The following is a 17969-nucleotide window of genomic DNA, read 5'->3' on the forward strand; positions in this document are numbered from 1 at the left end:
GGCAAAGTTTGAAATCAGAGTGCGTGAAATCCAACTTCTCTGGGGAAAGAGAACATTTCAAGTATGGCTGGGATTAAAATATAACACTGTGATTTTGTGGGGCAGGCTGAATACTGGGAAAGGATCCCGGGAGGGAAGTGAAAGGGTAGGTTCTCAAAACCTCCTCAGGCCAATGGCCCATCTCATAGTATTCTCACAGTGGTCACCCAGATACTTCTGGGACACCAACAAGTAGGACCCGAGGACAAAACACTCCTCTGTCTTGTGGTCTCCAGCAACTGGTATTCATACTTCCTTGCTTGTCTATGTCCTGAATTTCCCACCATTCAGCTTCACTGAATGACTCTGGGCCCTAGCATTATGAGAGAAGAAGGAAAACCTCTCCTTATTTACTTTCTCAACACTATGCATACTTATAGACATGTCCTCTATCATGTCCCCCCCCTTACTTGCCTTCCCCCCACAAACTAAAAAGGCCCAGATGTTCTAACCTTTCCTCCAGCTCTCTTGATCATTTTGGTTGCCCTAAATTTTAACATTAAGGAACTGTTCCTTGAAATAAGGAACAGGTGGTTGTGGGTCTAGATGAAAGAAGTGGCTTGGCGAGCAGAAAAACTGGAAGGTTAACTTCTAGAGATGCTCAGGGCTTGAGGGACTCCTGGCTCACTCGGGAACATTTCTGCTAGTCCCCAAAATCGTGAGGGCAGGCTGGGGTTCCTTATGGGGCATCTAAACCTGCTCAGAGACATTCTCACCTTTATTCCAAAATGGCGTCCTCGTCATGAAATAGATTCTACAGCTGGGCCCTAGCTGAAATGAAGCTCCGGAGATGTAGAGGCTTACTTGGGCATAGAGCAAAGATGAGGAACCTCTAGCCTTCAAGATGTCACTGCACAATAAGCCTCATCATCCTTGACCATTGGCCATGATGGATGAAGCTGATAGGCGTTGGCAGCTGTGGTGGATTTCTTCAATGATCCCACCTTTGTGATGTTTGAAATGACTTTACTTGGTCAAAGGTAAAGTTCCACAGGCCTATAAATTACACAGACTTATATAGAGGTGTTCCTTTGCCTTAGCTTTTCACACATGTAGAAATTAAGTCACGTTCGCACAGGGAAAGCATTCCTGCATTATCAGCGCTGGATGCCTGATTCAGCAAGAAGAACTGAGTGCTGACCCACTGTGAGACTAGCTCAAGGCTGAGCTTTTCCTGAGCAGACATTCCTGACACATTATGAATAAGCACATTCTCCTAGCAATATCCGTTCACACTCTCTTTTACAGCATGCACATCTCTTCACATGTAGGTTATCAAAGCATATCCTATAATTTTCTCATCTTGTCATGTAGAGCACAGCTACATAGCAGATGACATGGAGCAGTTTCCCAAACTTGGGTCTCCAGATGTTTTGAGACTACAGTTTCCATCGTCCCTGACCACTGGTCCCGCTAGCTAGGGATGATGGGAGTGTTACGATATGAAAGCAACGCAGCTGCAAACTGGTAGCTTGAAAACATCACATGATGGGGCTGACTGTGGGAAAGAATGTTACAGTCAGTTCACAGAGCGATTCACCGGAATTTGCTCAGAGTGTAATATGAGACCTTCCTGTTGTGTTTGTAAAGGAAGTCTTTGTCACTTGCTTGCTGAAGTCTGAAGTGATCGGACATGTTTTCTGTAGTGCTGCAAAGTCAGAAATAAAGAGATGTAAATAGATTTCTGGCTATCTCCTTTCCCTGCTAGGGAAGCAAGGAGGGAGGAGGTGTGCATTTCCCACGCCGGGAAATGTCGCCTATCGAGACCTATCCTGGAATTGCAGGGATTGCAGCCAGGGAGGTCACCGGTAAACAAGCCAGGAGTCTGGGAGAGCTGCCAGTCTCTCCCGAGAAGGCTTGTTTTCCAACAGGGAGTTGTAGTCCAACAACAGCTGGAGACCCCAGTTTGGGAAACCCTGATATAGAATAATCGGTCAGGAGCTCAACTTAGACTCAAGTAGGACCATGGTAGAGACACATGCCCGACTGGCATGTTCTCTCCCTCCTGGTCAATCGTTCAGGAGCTTCAAAAGCTTTCTTCAGCCCGAACATCACAGCGGCTGATGCCAAGCGACACCAGCACACTTAGGGATCTGCAGAGTTTACGCATCATGCATAACATACCTCAGCAACTCAGCATTTTGGCTAATCTACTTTATTTACATATAAACACACACGGAGCACTGCAACATGGCTCCCTCTCTCTCTGGCATCAGACAGCAAAGAGAAAAAGAACAAAGGACAGTAGTCCCACTTCACGGAACACAGTAACACAAACATCCTGTCTCCGTCACTTCCCACTCTGTGGAGTCAAAACATACACCGTCATGTGATAGACAAAAATCCCACGACTGCAATCATGGAGCAGGAATTCGAACATAACCTTCACCAGCCTGGTGCCTTCCAAATGCTTTGTGCTAGAACTCATGAGCATGCTGTCTGGGCTTGATGGGAGCTATAGTTAAAAAACAAACAAACCTGGAGGCTGGCATATTGACAAAAATGGAAAGAGCCCATGCGCCCAACATGCTGCCTGTCTGTAGGTGCACCAGCGCATGCACAGCCTTCTGCTTCTCCCTCATTCTGCAAGATCCAAGGCCTCTGCCCTTTTAGCAAGGCGACATCATGCCTTGCAAACAAGAGGCGTGATGTGACATACTTTCCCAAGAATGGAGGTTTTGGTTTTGTTTTTAAAGGCATTGCCTTAGAGGAATACACTTGGCTCGTTCCCACCCCCACCCATGTTGTTCTCCCTGTTGCTTCTCTTGGGAAAGGAGGCCCAGTGGCAAATCAGGAAAGCAGGCTGTGCTAATATTTGAGTAGCCCTGGTGAGAGAGGCCCGATCCTCCTCCTGGTCATCTGCTCCATCCCCAGCGTGGCCCCGACATCCTGGCTTTCACCTGGCCATCAACAGCTGCAACCTAGGAGATGCCACTGTGATTTAAGGCCTGGGCAATGACCTCTGTTAGCAGCCACTGTGTGGAATGTGTTTCCAGACACTCTCGCTGCTATCAACACCTGGCTGTCCTCCCTCGGTCCCCACTCTGTGATTTCCTCGTCCAACTGGCCATTCCTGTTCCTGTGCGATAAGACTGGATCCATTTGCTCTGCTGGAGGGAGCTGAATTGAGCTTTTCTTCCCCAGGAGATGGGATTTGCTTCAATACAATCTGACAAGTTTCTTGCATTTAGTCATTGCATACCCGCCAACATTTCTCCGATGAAAATAGGGATGTCCTATTCAATAATAATAATAATAATAATAATATCCCCCATCCATCTGACTGGGTTGTGCCAGCCACTCTGGGCAGCTTCCAACATATATAAAAACATTTTAAAAATTAAACATTTTTTTAAAAACTTCCCTACACAATGCTGCTTTCAGATGTCTTCTAAAGGCTGTATAGTTACTTATCTACTTGGCTGAAGGAGTCACATAACTCCATACCCTCCAACACTTCTCTGGTGCAAATACGGACATCCTAAGGAAAAACAGGACATCCCAGGATCAAATCAGAAACTGGGATGGTTTCCGTAAATCTGGGACTGCCCTTGGAAAATAGGGACACTTGGAGGGTCTGCCATCGCACTATATAAGTTTTCTTCCTAGCCTGGGCACAACTGGTGGTGATTCATGGAGCGAGTTCCTCAACAACATCCTTCGTATCCTTGTTCATGGAGTTTAGAGCAGGCAGTGACAGCATGAGGCTAAAGGGCCTCAGGGGTGGCGGTGGACCCCTTTCCTTGGTGTCAACCTTGGCAGCTGCCCAGCAATGCCGACTCTGATGGTGCTCCCAGAACAAAACAGCTCCAGGTTTGATAGGGGCACAGGCAAAGCTGCCTCAGGTGGGCGCTCTCCCCAGTTGGAGGAATCTGGCAGGTCCACCTGGCAGCAGTGGCAGCGCCCCAAAGAATGCTCTGGGCCACAGTAGCACATCCTTCAAGTCTTCCCGTTTTCCAGGGAGAATCCCAGATTTACAGAAGCTGTCCCTGTTTCAGATTTGATGCTGGAATGTCCCACTTTTCCTTAGGACAGCCTTATTTTAATTGTAGAAGTTGGAGGGCATGAGTTATGTGACCCCTGAGCCAAAGAGATAAGTAACTTATACAACCTTTAGAAAACATCTAAAGACATATAGGGAAGTTTAAAAAAAAAATGCTTTTTGGCTGAGGCAGCCCAGTCAGATGCGTGGGCTATTGTTGTTGTTGTTATCATTGAATAAATTGTTGATTAAATTTTGTTTTAATCAACTTGTTTTTATTATTGGTTGTTGACCGCCCTGAGCCCGGTCTTGGCTGGGGGGGGGCGGGGTATAAATAAAATATATTATTATTAATAGGACATCCCTATTTTCATTGGAGAAATGTTGGAAGGTATGCAGTAGGTGACTGCCTCTAGCCGCCATTTTTATTTCCCAGAGTGCACCAGGGTGATGACATTTCGGAAAATCAAAATGGCCGCTATAGTATTCTACCCAGGACTTCGTGCTCAGATTTTCAGGTCTTTTGTTTTCATGACAGATTCTGCCAGTGGGCCCTCCCAGCCTGCTGCTGCTGCCCCCACTGCTTCCCAAGGACACTGGGTGCTGGTTGCTGGCACTGAACCAGGCCCCAGCGCATGGAGACGGCAGCAAATACGCACACGCACATACCCCTCTCGTTACCAGTCCGTCAACCCCTCACCAAGTGTTTTTGGCTGCCCTGCTTAGAGGCCAAAGATTATCTCCATTTCGCAGATGAGGCAAGCTGGCCTTTTGACACAATGTGGCTATTTGTGGACGGCCGCCTTTCCCGGTGGGTGACTAAGCAGCGGCACCCTTTTCATGGCACAAGCGACAAAAGATTCACAGTCCCCGCTAATGGCTGGCGCATGGAACAGATTACAGATCTGCTTGTGCGGAATAGGCCACCGTGGCTCTGCTTTAGCTCTCCCATGGCAGAGGCTGATTCTTCTTGGCAACAGGCAATGGGGCTTCTAGTGCGAGCATCACAGTGACGCGTGTGCAGCTGTTTTCCTTCCTTTCGCTCTTTCTTTCTTTCTTTCTTTCTTTTTTTCTTTCTGCTGTTCTCAGAAGCACACAATATCTATAACGGCCTCCTCCTACTCCCCCTTCTTTCACCTTTTGAAAAACATGGGGATCAGCTGCTTGAAGGGAGACCCTTTCACATGCACTTAATTTGAAATCAGGCAATTAGGGGGGGGGATTTTTTTTATGCATACTTAGAATCATAGAATCATAGAGTTGGAAGAGACCACAAGGGCCATCGAGTCCAACCCCCTGCCAAGCAGGAAACACCATCAGAGCACTCCTGACATATGGTTGTCAAGCCTCTGCTTAAAGACCTCCAAAGAAGGAGACTCCACCACACTCCTTGGCAGCAAATTCCACTGTTGAACAGCTCTTACTGTCAGGATGTTCTTCCTAATGTTTAGGTGGAATCTTCTTTCTTGTAGTTTGGAACCATTGCTTTGTGTCCGCTTCTCTGGAGCAGCAGAAAACAACCTTTCTCCCTCCTCTATGTGACATCCTTTTATATATTTGAACATGGCTATCATATCACCCCTTAACCTCCTCTTCTCCAGGCTAAACATGCCCAACTCCCTTAGCCATTCCTCATAAGGCATCGTTTCCAGGCCTTTGACCATTTTGGTTGCCCTCCTCTGGACACGTTCCAGTTTGTCAGTGTCCTTCTTGAACTGTGGTGCCCAGAACTGGACACAGTACTCCAGGTGAGGTCTGACCAGAGCAGAATACAGTGGCACTATTACTTCCCTTGATCTAGATGCTATACTCCTATTGATGCAGCCCAGAATTGCATTGGCTTTTTTAGCTGCCGCGTCACACTGTTGGCTCATGTCAAGTTTGTGGTCAATCAAGACTCCTAGATCCTTTTCACATGTACTGCTCTCAAGCCAGGTGTCACCCATCTTGTATTTGTGCCTCTCATTTTTTTTGCCCAAGTGCAATACTTTACATTTCTCCCTGTTAAAATTCATCTTGTTTGTTTTGGCCCAGTTCTCTAATCTGTCAAGGTCGTTTTGAAGTGTGATCCTGTCCTCTGGGGTGTTAGCCACCCCTCCCAGTTTGGTGTCATCTGCAAATTTGATCAGGATGCCCTTGAGTCCATCATCCAAGTCGTTGATAAAGATGTTGAATAAGACGGGGCCCATGACAGAACCCTGTGGCACCCCACTAGTCACTCTTCTCCAGGATGAAGAGGAGGAGGAGGAGGCCATGCAGGTTACAAGACAGAAAGGGGAAATGCCCAGGCCTTTTTTTCAACTGGAACTCACCAGAACCCAGTTCTGGCACCTCTCAGGTGGGCGCCATTGCCATTACAGTGGTACCTCGGGTTACATACACTTCAGATTACATACGCTTCTGGTTACAGACTCCGCTAACCCAGAATTAGTATCTCGGGTTAAGAACTTTGCTTCAGGATGAGAACAGAAATCGCGCGGCGGCAGCAGTGGGAGGCCCCATTAGCTAAAGTGGTACCTCAGGTTAAGAACGGTTTCAGGTAAAGAACGGACCTGCGGAACGAATTAAGTACTTAACCCGAGGTACTACTGTATAAGAGAATAAGGGAAGCGTTCATGGTGAGTTCCGGCACCTCTTTTTCTAGAAAAATAGCACTGGAAACAACCACATGGTGCCTGTATTTATAAATTCCCAGGGAGTAAACAGACTGAAGTTTTTAAATGGGAGCACTACGAACTGCTTGGACGTTAAGCATTTCCAAGAGGGCACAGGGACCCGCACCCTTCAAGAATACCTGCCTTGTTTCATCCCAGGGCAATGGAGGGAACAGCCCTTCAGACCTGAACATAAGCCCATTCCATCCGATTTCCTGCAGATATTTTAAAGCAAAGCTTGTGACGATGTTGCACACTAGATATGCTGCGTCTGAGTTGTGTATGTGTGATCTGTTTCTGTATTAAGTCCAGGAACTGGGAACTGGGAATTAAAATGTAAAAAAGGTAAAGGGACCCCTGACCATTAGGTCCAGTCGTGGCCGACTCTGGGGTTGCGACGCTCATCTCGCTTTATTGGCTGAGGGAGCCGGCGTACAGCTTCCGGGTCATGTGGCCAGCATGACTAAGCCACTTCTAGCGAACCAGAGCAGCGCACGGAAACACCGTTTACCTTCCCGCCAGAGTGGTACCTATTGATCTACTTGCACTTTGACATGCTTTTGAACTGCTAGGTTGGCAGGAGCAGGGACCGAACAACGGGAGCTCACCCCATTGAGGGGATTCGAACCGCCAACCTTCTGATTGGCAAGTCCTAGGCTCTGTGGTTTAACCCACTGTGGACAGCATTAAATTCTCTTCCATCCCTGCTTGGGGCCAGGAAATCAGAACATAGGAAGTGCCAGTGATCCTTCTAACTCTTCATCCTGTTCTTACAGTGGCTGGCTAGATGCCTATGGGAAGCCTACAAGCCTACTTAGCCCTACTATAAATTGCAGCCAGTTTCTCCAGGACAGGCGTAGGCAAACTCGCCCCCCCACCAGATGTTTTGGGACTACAACTCCCAGCATCCCTAGCCAACAGGACCAGTGGTCAGGGATGATGGTAGTTGTATTCCAAAACATCTGGAGGGCCAAGTTTGCCTATACTTCCTCCAGGACCTTGCTGTGACACCATGGGTGTTTGGCCTTAGCTACAAGAGCTATCCATGGTCCTGAAGCCACACCTTGACCTCCATCCAAAGTGCCAACACTTGCCCTGCCCTAGGAACCAGGAACTACTGATCTCCCCTTGCCTGGACCTTGGTACTGCAGCAGATTATGACACAGAGGGGTTGAAGGGACAAGAAAGGCGAGCGAAGGCTTATTTCACCTTTAGGGTGAGGGGGGAAATGTGAAGAATAACAAGCACTCCATGCTACTTGTGGGGAAGGGCCATAGGTCGGTGGTAGAGCACTGGTTTCGCGTGCAGAAAGACACACATTCAGTGCTCAACACCTCCAGGAGGCTAGGAGCAGAGGCAACAACTCAGAGGTGTCTTCAGCCCCCTCAATATTTTTAGGGTCAATATTGAGGGGGCGGAGGAGGCCGAGTGTGGAGTCGAGCACAGTGCAGTGTCGGTGGCAGGCTCCTCCTGAGCGCAAGAGAGGAGAGCCACAGCCATTAAAGCTGCATTGTGCTGGGCTCCGCACTCAGTCTCCTCTTGAGGATGTGTGTTCGACGTGCACTGCCCGTGTAATGTCACAGGCAAGTGGTGCTTCCCCCCTCCCCCCAATCTTGAGCCCAAGTCTGTGCCTCTGCCAGGGCCAGATTTAGGTCTGATGAGGCCCTAAGCTACTGGAGGTAACGGAGCCCTTTATATGTCCAGCTGTCCTTTGTCAACAACATATTGTTGCTGTTTTTTTGTGTTGAATATATGCTATATGTTAATTTATGGACCTAATAGGTATCTAAAGCCATTTGCACATAACAAAATATGTACATCATAGGAGCCTACACAACACAAAACACTGTTGCTGTATGTAGGTTTTATTTTATTTGTTTTTTATCTTATATTTTGGAAATGTACATCCAGGGTTTTTTTCCTTTAAAAAGATTGGGGGGGGCCCCAAGAGAGTGGGGCCCTAAGCTATAGCTTGTTTAGGTTATATGTAAATCCGACACTGGTAAACCCCTGCTTGAAGTTCCCTATGAAAAGGATTGACCATGAAACCACTCTGAGAATTGTAACTCTGTGAAGGCAGTAGGGGTTTCCTAATGACTCTCAGCACAACTTAACAAACTACAGCTCCCAGAATTCTTTGGGGGAAGCCCTGGCTGTTTAAAGTGGTATCAGAACGTTTTAATGTGCAGTGTGAATGTGGGCCTGACTTAGCCATAACCAGCCCTGTACTGTTTCCAAAATCTAGTAAAGCACACATAAACAGTTGTTGTTTAGAAATCCTTAAGAACGTTTAATACCAAGTTTGACCTCACAATGGATAGGATTGTTCTTGCTGGAGAACAGCTGCACAGCCCAAACATATTTCAGCAATATTTAGGGCCAAACTAGATGCAATGCCAGAAGATGTGGGATTAGGATAGCCCTGCATTTAAAATATATCTATCAAGAGCAGAGCAGGGCAGGTGAGAATTGAATTGTGACTGTGGTGTTGCAGGAAGGCTTTTTAAAAACTCACCACCACCAACAGCTTAAATCACCCCCATGAAATGTTACTTGCCTTATGGGGAAAGCATATAATACGAGTCTCTGGATGCCTTCCCTTCTGGGGCAAATAGCTGCAGAGGGAAACTTAAATTGAGAGAACTGTGCAAAGAGGGAAGGCAGCAGTGTAGTCCCAGGGCAATTCTGGGGCCTGCACAGCTGCTAGTCATTTTTAAAGGGAAAACGGCGCAGGAGATCCTGATCGAAGTTTCCCCTTCCATCCCCGTGTCCAGTTTGCTCCTTTGTTTCTTGCTCAACGGCTATGCAGGGATTAGGGTTGAGAACACATCCTCCAAGTGTCCCTATTTTCCAGGGACGGTCCCAGATTTACAGAAGCCATCCCAGATTCTGATTTGATCCCGGAATGTCCCACTTTTCATTCGGATGTATATAAGTTGGAAGCTGCCCAGAGTGGCAGGGGGCAACCCAGTCAGATGGGTGGGATAATAATAATAACAACAACAACAACAACAACAACAACAACAACAACAACAACAACAACAACGGAATAAAGTAAAGGTAAAGGGACCCCTGATCATTAGGTCCAGTCGTCACCAACTCTGGGGCTGCAGCTTTCATCTCGCTTTATTGGCTGAGGGACCCAGCATACAGCTTCCGGGTCATGTGGCCAGCATGACTAAGCCGCTTCTGGCGAACCAGAGCAGTGCACGGAAATGCCGTTTACCTTCCTGCCGGAGCGGTACCTGTTTATCTACTTGAACTTTAATGTGCTTTCGAAGTGCTAGGTTGGCAGGAGCAGGGACCGAGCAACAGGAGCTCATCCCGTCACAGGGATTGTGGTTTAACCCACAGCGCCACCCGCGTCCCACCCATAATAATGGAATAGGATGTCCCTATTCCCATAATCAAAAACTATGGTTTGGCATTATGCAAATAAGCCTCTTGGGTTAGCAATTCATCCTTCCTTCATCCACTCCCATAGTTCCTTCTTGAAGTAGCAGGCTGAAGAGCATACTTGTGAGAAGATATATGTGAAATGGGCAGCTGGAAGGTCTTCTCCTGAGTAAACAAGCACCTAGCGTGCCATTTGAAGCAGGAAGTGGGCTTCTTCATGACCAGATCTATTTGTGGGTAAGCATCCCTACTCCCAGTTAAAATTAGCACAGTTGTTCAGCCTTAAAAGGTCAAAGGTAATCTCAAAGGAACTTAAGATACCACAACTTTGTTGGGGGGGGGACCCTCTGCCTGAAACACTGGACTGAAAAGAGCCATTTGTCTGATTGGGCAACTGCCCTCTCATTCCACTAATTGAAGAAGTAGAAGTGTGTTTCGTCTGCATGTTTAGGGAAAGCAAAGAGGGCTTTTGCCATCCGTGATCTCAAGCGGGCTACACGTAACAGAATTCCACCCATATGCAGAGACCACGTTTCTCTCGAAAGAGAGGGCTGTATTGAATGCGTTTTGCATTTATTTATTTCTTTTACTAAACTCCCGCTTCACCGTTCTATAAATAAGTGTGCATTGGCTGCTAGCTGACCGGGGCGGGGGGGGGGGGGGGGTTGGAGGACAAAAGGAGGGGGGGCAAGTTTTGCTGTGTTGTAATCATAATATTTATTAGTAGCAATAAAATCTCCATTCCAAAACCCCGGGGAACAAATATACCGAAAGCAGAACTTCCGTACTCATATGGTGACCGCATGAGGCGGGGGGGGGGGGGGGGAGAGAGAGAGAAGGGGGTAGGAAGAGCATATTATGAACGTTTTGCAATGCAGACTGGTTCAGGATTCTGAAGGGGAAAAAACCCTAACCCAACCAGACTTTCTCCCTCTTTGCCGTTCTGGAGTTTATGAGCTAGATATAAAATATAGCCAAGTAAGCTGCCTGAGTGTCAAACCGTTTAACAGCCTGCATTGGAGACAGCAGGATGGAGCTGAACGTCCCTTTGCCATTCCATTCCGGCCTCTTTCATGATGCAGGACAACTAATCTATTGTTGCAAAAGCGCCTCGGCGTATATATACGACCTCCCCTCCCCGCCTCTCTCTCTTTCTTTAAGACCACAGACCAGCTGCCATCAGAGGCACCAAGACAATCTTCGCCCCTCTTTTCCTGCTTAAAAGCCCATCCATGCAGGAAATGTCCCCCATATAAGAGAGACCAGCAGGGGGGCACTTCCATTTGTCTCCCCCCTTCCTCCCCTCCACCCACATCCCTTTCTAGATGTGAAAAGGTCAACGCCACGGGGGTTCTGTCTAGGTCAGAGCAGACGGGCTGGAGGTGGGGAAAGGGGTTGCGACGCCGAAACCCATGCGGTTTACACAGCAGAAGAAACCAAACTCTGCCTGCTGGCTTGCCCCTCCATCTGGATATATTTGTTCATTTTAGACTTCAGGTAGTAGTAGTAGTAGTAGTAGTAGTAATAATAATAATAATAATAATAATAATAATAATAATAATAATAATAGAAATCCTGCTAGACTCAGGAAGGTGAACAATACTGAAAAGCGATTTGAGGAAAAGTAGGAGTTTAGTGCATAATATGTTCGAAACACACAGCCAAAGATCTGGCAGGTTAGTTTGAATCAATGTGAAATCCAGTCCTCCTCACCTCTTTGCACCCCTCCCAGAACAAACCTCACACACCTAGCTTCTCCTGCCCCTAGAGCCTATGTGGAGCTTTTAGCCATCTCTTTCCTTAGCTGCCCTGTCTCTCAACCAGCCCACCCATCTCCCTAACGCATTAGCAGAGCATACTCCTGCCCGTTCCTTGGCCATGCAGCCAGGTTTCCCCCCACTCCCAGCCAAACTGACTTTCTCCTTCTTTCACAGCACTGATTTCCGGCATCCCGTAGCATACCCCGTTGCCCTGCGATTCACATCAGCGTCTTGGCGCATGAAGTGTAAGGTTCCGACTTGCAAGTTTTCGTCTGTGAAAGTCAGTCATGGAGAGTTCATGCGGAGCCAAAGAGTTCAGGATTCTGCGAGGGATGTTGGACCGGGGCTGGCCCAAGTCATTTCGATGCCTGAGGCGTCCCCCTGCCTTTCGCTGACATGGGGCACTCCCAGTACTCCCAGCACTCCCAACATGGTGCTGCAGCACTCACCTGACCTCCGGAGGTAGCAAGGGAGAGGCACAATGGCAGTGAAGTTGATGGGGTGCAAACACACTGGCGGGAATGCCAGATTGGCTTAGCTGGCGTGTTTGCACCGCAACAGCCTTGCTCCTGCCTCATTCCCTCCCCTTCTACCTCCCGATAAGCAGCAATTGCTCAGCTGACCAGAGGTCAGGTGAGCACCACTGCCCCATTACACCATCCATTACTGAACACAAGCCACTCATTGTCCCTCCTGCAGAAGTTTCTCTGAAATGAAGGAGACCTGTGCAATCGCCCTACAATACAAGGGCATTAAATGAGCCTTTGTGGGAGAACATCACTGTCACATGGGAGACTGTGTGCTTTAAGGCAGATGGCCCCAGGTTCAATCCCTGGCAACTCAAGGTAGGACTGGGATGGTCTTCTTGTCTGAAAGCCTAGAAAGCTGCTGCCGGACAGTGTAGCCAGTACTGAGAAAGATGGGGCAATGGCCTGATTTGGTGTAAGGCAAGTTCCTGTGCTCCATGATTCGCATCAGGGGTGAGAAATTGGGTCCGGCCAGCATGGCGAATCCTTATCTTCCCTACCCCACTTCCCAGGGTGGGCAGGTGGGTGGAGCAGCTCACCTATCAATCATGTGACATTACAATGGTGTCAGGTGACCCAGAAGCACCAGTACTGGTCATCTGACGGTGGATGCTTGCAAAAACCTGTTGATAGGACTGTCTGTCTTCAAACCTTCTACCCTAAATGACACTGCGACTCCCAAATCATGCTGCCTGACCTTTCCTTGTGTCAGGGCTGCATCTCATTCCACCTGTTAGGGGATGAAGACTATAAACTGCTAGCCCATTGGTCTATCTAGCTCTGTATTGTTGACACAGTATTGTCAACTGAAGTCTAGTGTCCAGATCAAGGGAAATAAAGGTACCACTCTATTCTGCCTTGGTCAGACCACACCTAGAATACAGTGGTACCTCGGGTTAAGAACTTAATTCATTCTGGAGATCCGTTCTTAACCTGAAACTGTTCTTAACCTGAGGTACCACTTTAGCTAATGAGGCCTCCAGCTGCCGCTGCATGATTTCTGTTCTCTTCCTGAAGCAAAGTTCTTAACCCGAGGTACTATTTATGGATTAGCAGAGTCTGTAACCTGAAGCATCTGTAACCTGAGGTACCACTGTACTGTGTCCAATTCTGGGCGCCATATTTTAAGAAGGATGTTGACAAGTTGGAACGTGTGCAGAGGAGGGCAATCAAGATGATCAAGGGTCTGGAAACCAAGACTTACAAGGAGCTGGGTATGTTTAGACTGGAAAAGAGCAAAGAGGAGATATGATAGTTATCTTCAGGTCTCTCAAGGGCTGTCACATGGAAGGTGGAGCAAGCTTGTTTTCTGCTGCTCTGGAGGGTGGGACTCAAACCAATGCCTTCAAGTTACAAGAAAGGATCTTCCCACTAAACACCAGGAAGAACTTTCTGACCGTAAGGGTTGTTCAACAGTGGAACGGTCTCTCCCGCCAGGTTGTGGACTCTCCTTCCTTGGAGCTTTCTAAGCAGACATTGGATGGCCATCTCTCATGGATGCCTTAGCTGAGATCCCTGCATTGCATGGGGTTGGTCTAGATGACACTTGGGGTCCCTTCCAACTCCATGTTTCTATGACTGACAGCAGCTCTCCGCTATCTCAGATAAAGGAGTGTCCGAGGCCCTACCTGGAGATGCCAAGATTTGAAGGTGAGACCTTCTGCATGCAAAGGAGATGCTCTACTGCTGAGCTACAGCTCTTCCTCTGCCACTGACCAAACCAAGACCTTCATCATGTCCATCAGGTGACTTCCTTCAGTGCTCTTTGGAGCCGGTGTGGTGTAGTGGTTCAGAGCGGTGGACTTGTAATCTGGTGAACTGGGTTCGCGTCTCCGCTCCTCCACATGCAGCTGCTGAGTGACCTTGGGCTAGTCACACTTCTCTGAAGTCTTTCAGCCCCACTCACTTCACAGAGTGTTTGCTGAGGGGGAGGAAGGGAAAGGAGATTGTTAGCCGCTTTGAGACTCCTTAGGGTAGTGATAAAGTGGGATATCAAATCCAAACTCTTCTTCTTCTTTAATCTCATGTGGGTCCAGGAGAGTGGGCCTTTCACTCCTTTGGCTCCTTCACCAGGAGCAGCAGTGCAGGGAGAGCTCTCCGCGGTTCGTATTCCAGATTCAAAAAGCTTTCTGCATCTAATTTTCATTAAGAGCCCAAACAACATCAAAAATAAATAAATAAATAAAAAACACACAGGCAGCAGTTTTTTCTTCCCCACTCAGCCCAAGCAAGGGATGTATGAAGGGGGGTGTCTGATCTCCAGCCTTGCAACCCATTGCAAGCAGCAGGAAAACATGCACTAATGAACATCTGCCCCTGCTCTGCAGCCGATCCCCCCAGCCTCGTGCCAGCGTAGATTAAAGTTTACGGCTCGCGCTGGGTCACTGGAGGCGCGTAAAGAGAAATGAGCGTGAAAATAGGAAAAATGTGGGGGGAACACCCGGCGGGGAAGAGGCAACGTTTATAGCGTGGAAAAGGAGACATTCTAGCCCGTGCAAAACCTCCACGCTGCGCAGGCAGTAAATGCTTCCATGAGGCCCTCCACGAATTGCCGCAGGTGAGGAAAGGCCAGCATCAGTTCACAGTTCAAACCATTCTCCGGTCTTCCAAGAGAGCAGCGGCATTTTGCGGCTCAGCTCACCGACTGCCGCAGAAGATAACACAGATTATTTGAAGGAAGGCAGAGACAAAGGACCCAAGCCTCCTCTCCTAAGCCTGAAATATGCCCCAACAGAGGACTTGGACAGCCTTTCCGTGAAAGCCAAGGCTGGCTTTAGAAATGCGAGAGGCTGGCTTTAGAAATGCGAGAGGGATCTGATTCAGCTCTCCTTTAAAGGCAACTCAGTCAAATCCACACTTTTCAAAACAATGTGACGAATTAAGTTGTGCACTGATCTGAATTTCACAGTGCAGTCCTCCAACCAAGCATTGTTTACCAAAGTACCATTGGGAGAAACTGCTTGTGAAATGTGTGGCTTAGTCTGAAGTGTGGTTCTTAGGCGAAATGTACACTAAAATGCTGGGGGGTGGGAATCATGAGGTAATTCTGCAGTGTCTGTGGAAGTGATAACAAGAGACCGTGGAATCACCACCCTCTCAGGAAGTGCACCTGAGGCAACGATTCGCACCAGAGGATGTGTGGGCTACTCTGAAAGTGGGTCATAAGAATCATGGGAAGTTGCCTTATAACCCTATAACACCGGTCCTGAAAGACCTACATTGGCTCCCAGTACGTTTCCGAGCACAATTCCAAGTGTTGCTGCTGACCTTTAAAGCCCTAACGGCCTCAGCCCAGTATACCTGAAGGAGCGTTTCCACCCCCATCATTCAGCCCGGACACTGAGATCCAGCTCCGAGGGCCTTCTGGTGGTTCCCTCACTGCGAGAAGCCAAGTTACAGGGAACCAGGCAGAGGGCCTTCTCGGTAGTGGTGCCCGCCCTGTGGAACGCCCTCCCACCAGATGTCAAAGAGAACAACAACTACCAGACTTTTAGAAGACATCTGAAGGCAGCCCTGTTTAGGGAAGCTTTTAATGTTTGATGTCTTACAGTATTTTAATATTTTTTTGGAAGCCGCCCAGAGTGGCTGGGGAAGCCCAGCCAGATGGGCGGGGTATAAATAATAAATTATTATTATTATTATTATTATTATTATTATTATTATTATTACCAGGCATGGCCAAACTTGGCCCTCCAGATGTTTTGGGACTACAACTCCCATCATCCCTACCTAACAGGACCAGTGGTCAGGGATGATGGGAGTTGTAGTCCCAAAACATCTGGAGGGCCAAGTTTGGCCATGCCTGCCTTGGACCAAGTCAGACCATTGGTCCATCTAGTTCAGTAGTGTCTACACAGACTGGCAGCAGCTCTCCATGGTTTCAGGAAGGGAGTCATTCCTAGCCCAACTTGGAGATGCTAGGGTTTGAACCCAGGACCTTCTGTATCCAAGGCAGATGTTCTACCACCCAGGTATGGCTCCTTCATCTTAAGAATCCTTACATTCTTTGGACGTAAACCTTTCTGCAAGAGCAAAGCACGCCTCCGATTTTAATTCCGTAACAATAATGTGCCTTGGCTACCAGAAGTTTGGGAAACACTTGAGACTTGTATGTCCTCTACAGCCTTTTGAAGAGCCCTGGAAAAACACTTCTCCAAAAGGGGAGAAGAAGAAAAAAATCAAAGATCGGCCTTAGAGGAGTGGGAGATCAAAGGTCTCGCCATCTGTCAGTTTCGTTGGCAGGGACCACAGTGCCCAATTGAATTAAATTATGTAAGGGCTTGTTCCATAGCCCAAGGGAGGAAGAAAGAACAGAGCCCCCAATTGCAAGGAGAAGCCATGAGTGAGATCTCCGAAAAGGATCAGTCACAATTTGGTTGATGTAGGAAGAGCAGAACATCCCATTTACTCTCCCATAGGGAGGAAAGCCAAACCCAGGCCAGATTCCAGCTGTTTTGAGGCCAATTAGATCAGAAGCATTCATCCAGAGAAAGAATTTCTCCTCCCCCTCTAGCTTCCGAAGCGACCATTTTGAGACTTTACCGTTGCCCCCTGTATAATCTTTTCTTCGCCGCTTTCAGCCGTGTGCCCTCCGATCTTTATTTCATGTACGCTTCTTCACGACTGCGCTCGGAGCCGAGCCATTGTTTATGCCCATTTTACAGATGGGGAAATGTGGACTGTTGCAAGCCTGCAGAAATGAATTCGCAGCCAACTGAGGAGGTGGATCCACATATTCTAGAGCCAAAACATTTGAGGTCCCGAGGTGGGAAATCTACACGGCAGCAACACGGAAATACAGACCTCCTTCTGCTAATTAGCATTTTTTGTGCCTGCTCATTTCGACGAGGCTAGTACAAGGAAACACCCCAGTGGATTGTGCTCCGTAGATCAGATCCATCTGTTTCCCACACCAAAACCTTGTCGTCATAACCCTTTGTTCTGTTACTGATGTTCAAGTTGTGAGTTCTGTTGCTTATGTAGCCTATACACCTGAGGGACGGGTCAGCAGATTGAGGAGAAACCCCGGTTTGCAGAGGTAACAAAATTTTGTTAAGGGAAAAGCCCCCCAAGGGAAAATTGCCCGGCAGGGATTGAGCATGCTTGGGGGCAATGGAATGCTGAGCGATCCTAAACAGGATCACTCCACCCACTGCAGTGGCTTTGTTACATAACGCCACTGGTGGCACTCTAAATCTGCCAGCTTACTTTGCCTTATGGGTCAGCTTTCCCGAGCCAAGCCCTTCTCTGTCTGGCTGGCTCTCTGTCTGTCTCTGTCTCTCTACTAGAGCACAGAAATTTAAACCTGGGAGTGCAACCTCTCTCTTCTCTATGAGAGCCTTCTTTCTCCAAAGGTTTAGAATCATAGAATCATAGAATCATAGAGTTGGAAGAGACCACAAGGGCCATCGAGTCCAACCCCCTGCCAAGCAGGAAACACCATCAGAGCACTCCTGACATATGGTTGTCAAGCCTCTGCTTAAAGACCTCCAAAGAAGGAGATTCCACCACACTCCTTGGCAGCAAATTCCACTGTCAAACAGCTCTTACTGTCAGGAAGTTCTTCCTAATGTTTAGGTGGAATCTTCTTTCTTGTAGTTTGGAACCATTG

Source organism: Podarcis cretensis (genome assembly GCF_951804945.1).
Source record: "Podarcis cretensis genome assembly, chromosome: 13".
In the NCBI taxonomy this organism is placed as follows: domain Eukaryota; kingdom Metazoa; phylum Chordata; class Lepidosauria; order Squamata; family Lacertidae; genus Podarcis; species Podarcis cretensis.